This window comes from Desmodus rotundus, chromosome 1 (assembly GCF_022682495.2).
Source record: "Desmodus rotundus isolate HL8 chromosome 1, HLdesRot8A.1, whole genome shotgun sequence".
Lineage (NCBI taxonomy): Eukaryota > Metazoa > Chordata > Mammalia > Chiroptera > Phyllostomidae > Desmodus > Desmodus rotundus.
In genome coordinates, this window is record NC_071387.1 from 130,892,721 (window position 1) to 130,900,135 (window position 7,415).

At 45.0% G+C, this 7,415-nt stretch overlaps 1 pseudogene; it reads left to right on the plus strand.

Moving 5' to 3' along the window:
- The first annotated feature begins 5,207 nt into the window (after positions 1-5,207).
- LOC112314721 (lysine--tRNA ligase pseudogene) lies at positions 5,208-7,168 on the plus strand (annotated as a pseudogene).
- Positions 7,169-7,415: the final 247 nt, after the last annotated feature.

Consider the following 7,415-nt stretch of genomic DNA (forward strand, 5'->3'; position numbering starts at 1 on the left):
TTCCATATTATGAAAATAAAATTTTCTTTTCTTCTCCCTTAAAAAATAACTTACATTCACAAAGTACTTTCACTAATTTTTTTAAAACCTATTTGAAGTACTACAGTTTTTAAAAGATATTAATTGATTCCACTGAATCAATTAATATCTTTTATTCTAAGAATCTAAGCTTTCTCTTAGATCTTTCTAGTTACAAAAGTTTCACTAAACCCATCACAGATTTCAAGGATCCTGGCTTAAAACATTTATCAGGAACAAGAATAGAGGTGTCGGAATATTTACCAGGGGGTTAGTAAGAGTAGGAGCCATCTGTCGGGACATGGGTAGTCTGAATTCTAGTTTTAAAACCAAACCCAGATGTAAGAGGACACCCAAAGTTCATTTCACTAAAACATACTATTATAAATTAAAAGTGGTCATAAATTATTGGTGCTTCTTCTGGAATGGGGTAGAGAGCATAACCCCACAATCTTTGACTGGGGGAAAGGAAGGGTGAGGCTTATAGCCTTTAAGATACATGGAATAACAATGGCAAGTTAGTAGCCTTGCCTTCCTGAAGGGAAGGGGCTGCCATTGGGGCGGGGTTGGGGTGGGGGGTTGTTCATACCGCTTGAGAGGCAAGAGGCAGATGCCCACCCCAGACACCTGTGCATTGCTGGGAAATTCTGCCCTGACTAAAGATGGCAGCCAAAAGAGGGTAAAAGATACTGGGGAAATGGAAAAATGGCAGACACTAATACATCATAGGAGGGGCCAAATGTAAGGTCATGCAGGAAGTTCCAGGCTAAGCATTTAAATTACAGCTAGCTGAAAGAGAGGAGAGAGAGCCACGAGGTCTGGAGTGAGAGAGAAGAGGTCTTACTGGAGAAGACGGTGGCAGAGCTGATGGAGCTGCTGGGGACCTGCCTAGACACACAGACTCGGGAGAAATGCTTGGAGCTGAACTGTGACTGGGAATGCTGAGCTGCGGACTCCTCCTTTCCTGAAAGATGGTACCTCTGACTGGTATGTTCTGAAACTGGTCCAGTTTGGCAAAGGTTGGTAGGAATATGTGTTTTGGGGTGTTTTTAAAGGGAGTGGGACTTACCAGCACAAACTGCCATTTATTTTAAATCTGTATAACCTTTAAATAATCAATCCCTCTTCTTTTCCACCAGAGTCCTGCATTGGGAGCCATGCTTCTCGGCAGCAGGCAATCAAACCCCACAGCTGTTCCGGAACAGCAATGGCAGGGTTCTGTAACACTCCCATCGACAGACTGAGTCTATTTCCCAACCACAGGAGTTACCCTGTGACTGCTGAGAACAACAGGATGAGGAGAAGGGATGTGTGGCTGACTGAGGCTTCAAGAGCGCTTCCAACTTGGTCCTCAGGCTCCTGGACCTGCTGCCTCTGTGGGCAAAAGCCTGATCTAGACCTCTGGGGGGAAGGCACTTCGTGGAGCAAAGACAAACTCTCTTTGCTGGAGTTCCTGACTGGGATGTTAATATTATATGTCGTCTTGACTGACAGATGCCCAGATAGCCGGTAAAACATTACTTCTGGGTGTGTCTGTGAGGGTGTTTCTGGAAGAGATGAGCATTTGCTTCGGTAGACCAAGTAAGCAGATCTGAGTGCTCCAGTGTGGGCAGGCATCATGCAATGCATTGGGACAGAGAGGTGAATAAAGGGCAAATCCTCTCTCTCTTTACGCCAGGATGTCCATCTTCTCCTGCTCTTGGGCATCAGAGCTCCTGGTTCTCAGTCTTCTCACTTGGACAGAACCGTACCACTGGCTTTCCCAGTTCTCCGGCTTGCAAATAGCAGTTTGTGAGACTTCCAGGCTCCATAACGATATGATCTAATTCCTATGACTGATTATAGATAGAGATATAGAGATATAGATATATACGTTTCGGTTCTGGTTCTCTGCAGAACCCTGGCTAATACAATGCCCAACAAACCCCCAGAAGGCAAAAACTACATGAATATGTAGTTTTACCTCAGGTAAGAGCAGCAAAAGAGCCGCCTAGCAGAGCGCAGCCCAACTTTATGAACAGACTGTTGATTTAAGCCACTACATTTGAGGGAGGCTTGCTAACGCAGCAAGAGGCAACTGCGACAGGCACCCAGAACACATTTCATTACAGCACAAACCAATTCAGTCAGGCACACTGGATACTGTAGTTGGTGTCTTACTATCAAGTCACCAATTTTAAATGTCTACAGCACTTTTCTGCCTGGTTTGGGCCCGATTTATTTTGAATCGGGACAATTGTAACTGATTCCTGACATCTGTCTCTGCCCCCACTGCTTCCCACACCAAGTAACCTCCATGTTACCCCAAAGTACTAGGATCCTAGTGAAAACCCTCCCTGCCACCACTCTCTCCTTCAAACACACTTCTGCCTATGGGATAAAATCCTGAGCACTCATACCCCTTCCTACTGAGGCCCTGCCTGAAGTAGAAGAGGTGAGAGCATCCCCCCAGGGGTGTTAACTCCCCTCTGCTTCCAAGCTGGACACACTTCATGGCCTAGGAAGTCCCTTCCAGCCTCTGTGGCACCAAAGGGGCATTAGATGAAGCACCTAAAGCACAGGTGGCAAACACAAGGCCCGCAGGCCGAATCCGGCCCTCCACCTTGTGTTATCCGGCCAGTACCTTGTGTCTACCCGGCGGCAGCGCTGAGCTCCTTGCCCCTAGTTAAAGAGTAGTTACATTTATACCATCCTGAAATTACATTTGGCCCTTTGAAGGCAACCACGAGGATGATGTCGCCTCCAGTGAAAATGAGTGTGACACCCCTGCCCTAAAGGGGTACAGCGCCAACTTGGAGTGAGTGGGGGCCTGCGCAGCTTCCAGAGCCATCACTGCCGAAATCAGGGGCAGCCGAGGCCATGTGAATCAATGTGCCAGCGGTACCTGCTGTTCCAAGTCTGGCAACATAGTTGAAGATTCATTTCCTTGGGAAGCCTCAAGAAGTCGTATACAAAAGGCCTCCCGGGCAACGCCAGGCAGCCCTGGGGCGGTGGGGCGGACCCTGGGTCTCCAAGGATCACCGACGTTCTCCTTTCAGACTGAGTGTGATCTCAGTTAGACTTACCTGTGGCCAGAGTGTTCTTTCTGACAAACTTACTCCAAGACAACCAGAAACATCTCCTCGAGAGCCACCTGATGTAGGATTATGTTTTTAAAGGACGACCAGAGGAGCTTTCCATAATCTCTAGTGACCAAAATTAGCATCATCGGTAATGGGACCGTTCAGCATCCTGTTTCTTGGTCTGATACACTGAGAAGAACACAAGCATCACTTCTTGCTAAAAACACAGAACCTGGATTTAATCAAGGAGAAACACCAGAAAACACAAGTGGAAGGACATTCTAAAAATAATGGCTCAACACTTTTCAAAAGAGTCAAATTAAGTTCACTGAAAAACAAAGAGCAGCTAAGGGACGTCACAGACCGAAGACTAGAAAGACAGGATGATTAAATACAATATGAGATGCTGGGCTGGGTTGCAGACCAGGAAAAGAGCATCACTGGAATAATTGGAAAATTCAAATAAAATCTGTGTATCAGGTAATAGTACTGTGTCAATGTTAGTGGTTATGTGAGGTTTAGTTACTTGGGCAAACTGGATAAAAGATACATGAAAATTCTTGGTATTTTTGCAACTATTTGGTAAACCTGAAATGACTTTTGTAAGTCTTCAAAATGAAAAGTTAAAATGTTTTAACTATTTTAAAATGTTTTAATTATTCAAGTCAACAGGATAGAAGATGGACAACTGAAGAGGACCCTTGAAATTAGACACATTACAAATAACATCTGTCATTTTTGTTGGCTATTGGCTGATTAGAGCAATGATTCGCAACACTGATTTGGGCCTCCCCCCACCATATCTTCCCCCATACACACCTTCTTCTGCTGTTTTGATTTGAATATCACAAAATCCTCAGAAAATTTCAAAGTAGTGTTAGTCAAAATTCACTTGGAATTTAAGTGTAAAATATCCTGTATAAATACTTCTCACAAAGGTGAAGGGAGAGAAGAGGGGAAATCATACACACAAGAGGCTAATTTCCAAAGACATAGCTCTGAGCTTTAAAACAATCAGCTAAAGCAGAATCACCTGGGAAACTTGTCTTGTAAAGCTCTTACACCCAAGCCCCACAGGGAACCTATAGAACCAGGATCCATAAGAGTAGCGTGTCTGTATAAGAGTAATTCTGAGGCAAACCAGGAACGTTTGAGAAAATGGTCTCTAACACAAGACTCATTAACCACTAGGTGGTGCCAAGTTATCAAAGATGGAACTTTCTGTTACACAAGGCATTTTCCCTTCATTTGATTCACAGTATACAGTATATCATTTCCTCTTTTTCTCTCCACATCTACCCAAGCTTTTAGAAAAGGATTATATCACACCAAAATATATATGCCACTCAGTATGAGTTCGGCAGTGTCTCCTCCAGTTGATTTCGTTTTGACAGACAGGCTTGTTCTGCGGGACCCAGGGCACTGCTTCAACACCCGTCTTTCCCTGAGCATCTTCCTTTCTGGTTTCAAAGGTTTGAAAGAAGGAAATCCACCGGAAGTAGAACCTCATCAGCAGTGAATGATCAGAGAGAATGAAGTGACGTGTTCCTGGAAGTCATATTTAACCATCTGTAGGTTTGATCCCTGCCCTTACCCAAAAACCATGAATTCAAAAATATACCACAATCATCAGTTTATTCTTTTCCAAGCTCCCACTGCTTCAGTGCAAAAGTATTTGACACCTTCTTTAACAATTTTATCCTTTCTTCTCTCTCATATTTTTTCACATTAAGAAACACTGTGTGGATGATAATCTCACTTCAGAATTTTTCTGAAGAGTGCATTTGTTGGAAATGTTTTGTATGCAACCTTACAAGCATTGAATTACTTTTTAACTGTGCATTGAACAGAAATTGCTGTAAAGCTGAGCAAGCCAAATAATACATTCATTCTATCAACCTTACAAATATCTATTGAGTAACTACATATAGCAGATACAGAGTTACAGGCTAGCACAGAAATACAGGGGTGAGCAAAACAAACAACACACAAGATTTCATGCACTTGCATTCTAGTTGGGAGAAACATATGGGGAGGAAAAAGAAAACAAATTAACAAAATAATGACAGAGCGACCACTCCTTTTTAAAATAAAGCAGAGGCCTTTCAGATCAGGCCCTCCGGAGAGATGGCTGTTGTGCAGGGTCTGAGCAAGAATGAGCTGAAAAGACACCTGAAAACTGGAAGAAAGTAGCAGAGAAGGAGGCCAAGCAGAAGGAGCTCAGTGCAAAACAACTACGCCAGGCCAATGCTGCTGCCACCAACTCCACCACTGACAACAATGTGGGTGCCTAGTTCGAGCTCCTGGGCCCAAACCAATGCCACAAGATCCGCCGCCAAGCAACCCACCAACTAAAGGTCAGTTTGGAAGACCAGCACCCACACGACTTCCATGCAGACATCTCGCTCACTCAGTTCATCCAGGAATATAGTCGGCTGCAGCCTGGGGACCACCTGAGGCACATCACCTTAAAGGTGGCAGGTAGGATCCATGCCAAAAGAGCTTCTGGGAGAGGGCTCATCTTCTGTGACCTTCAAGGAGAGGGGGCAAGTTGCAAGTCATGGCCAATTCCGAGAATTATAAATCAGAAGGATTTATTTATATCAATAACAAACTGCATCAGGGAGGTATAACTCGGGTTCAGGGAATCCTGGAAAAACCAAGAAGGGTGAGCTGAGCCTCATTCCTTCTGAGGTCGCACTACTGTCTCCTTTCTTGCATATGTTACCTCATCTTCACTCTGGCCTGGAAAACAAGGAAACATCGTAATTGTCAAATACTTGGACTTGATCCCAAGTGACTTGGCAAGGCAGAAATTTATCATGCGCTCTACGGTCATCACATTTACAAGAACTTTCTTGGATGAGTTGGGACTCCTAGGGACTGAAACTCCCATGATGAATGCCATCCCAGGGAGCTGTGCCCAAGCCTTTCTCCACCTGCCACCAGGAGCCGGACCTGAGTGTGTAAGAGAACTGCCCTGGCGTTCTACCATAGGATGCTGCTGGTTGGTGACATTGACCAGGTTTAGGAAGCTGAACACCAGTTCCAGAATGAAGAAATTGATTTGATTCACAGTCCTGAGTTCACCACCTATGAGTTCTACCTGGCCTATGCAGACCATCACAATCTGAGGGAAATCACGAGGTAGGTGATTTCACGGATGCTGAACACATTACAGACAGTTATGAGGTCACTTACCATCCAGATGGCCCCAAGGGCCAAGCCTATGAGACTGATTCACCCCATCCTTCCGGAAAATCAGCATATAGTAGAGCTTGAGAAAGCCCTGGGGGTGAAGCTGCCAGACACTAACTTCTTCTGAACTGAACTCGCAAATTCTTGATATCTGGGTGGCAAAAGCTGTTGAATCCCCCCACCCCACCCCCCACCTGGGACAACAGCCATGCATGGAAGTGGCATGCCTCAATCTTGCATTCATCTGTGATCACCCGCAGACAATGAGCCCTTTGGCCAAAAAGCACCACTCTACAGAGGGTCTGCCTGAGCCCTGTGAGCTTTTTGTCACGAAGAAGGAAACACACAATGCCTACAGCACACTGAATGACCCCATGAGGCAGCAGTAGATTTTTGAAGGACAGGCCAAGGCCAAGGCTGCTGGCAATGATGAGGCCATGTTTACGGACAAAAACTTCTGCACCACCTGGACAACAGGCTCCCCCCACAGCAGACAGGGACGCGGACATTGACTGAGTCACCATGTTGCTCACGGACTCCAATAAAATCAAGGAAGTGCTTCTGTTTCCTGCCATGAAACCAAAAACAAAAAGGAAAATGTAGCAATTGCTGCTACATTGGAAAGAGCAACAGCTGGCACTTCTGTCTCGAAAAGAAGAATTGCAAGTCACATAATTCAGGCATCTTTGCATTTCTGCAAAAGGCCAAGGAATGCAAGGGAATTCTTGTATGTTGCTCTCCATTTGACCATCACAGTTCAGTCACCAAAAGAGAGAAGAGGAATTAAGAATTCCTATTTTACTCCTTGTTATCAAATAAACTGTTTGTCTCTAAAGAAGGAGGAGGAAGAAGAAGAAGGGAAGAAGAAAGAACAAAAAAATAAAAGCTAAAGCATAGTGGTGTGGTAGTTTCTGCACAAGGTGGAATTGTTTTTCATGGGGTGGTCAGGGAAGGCATCCCTGAGGTGGTGACATTTGAGCTGAGAGTAAATGTTGACAAGAAGAGCTGGAGGTCCAGCTATCTAGGCAGAGGGTAGTGCAGATGCAGAGAGCTGGGGGTAGGAACAGGCCTGGTATGCTGCAGCTCAGGAAGAAAGCCAGCACAGGGAAGCATCCTCCATACAAGGTTGGGAGGAAA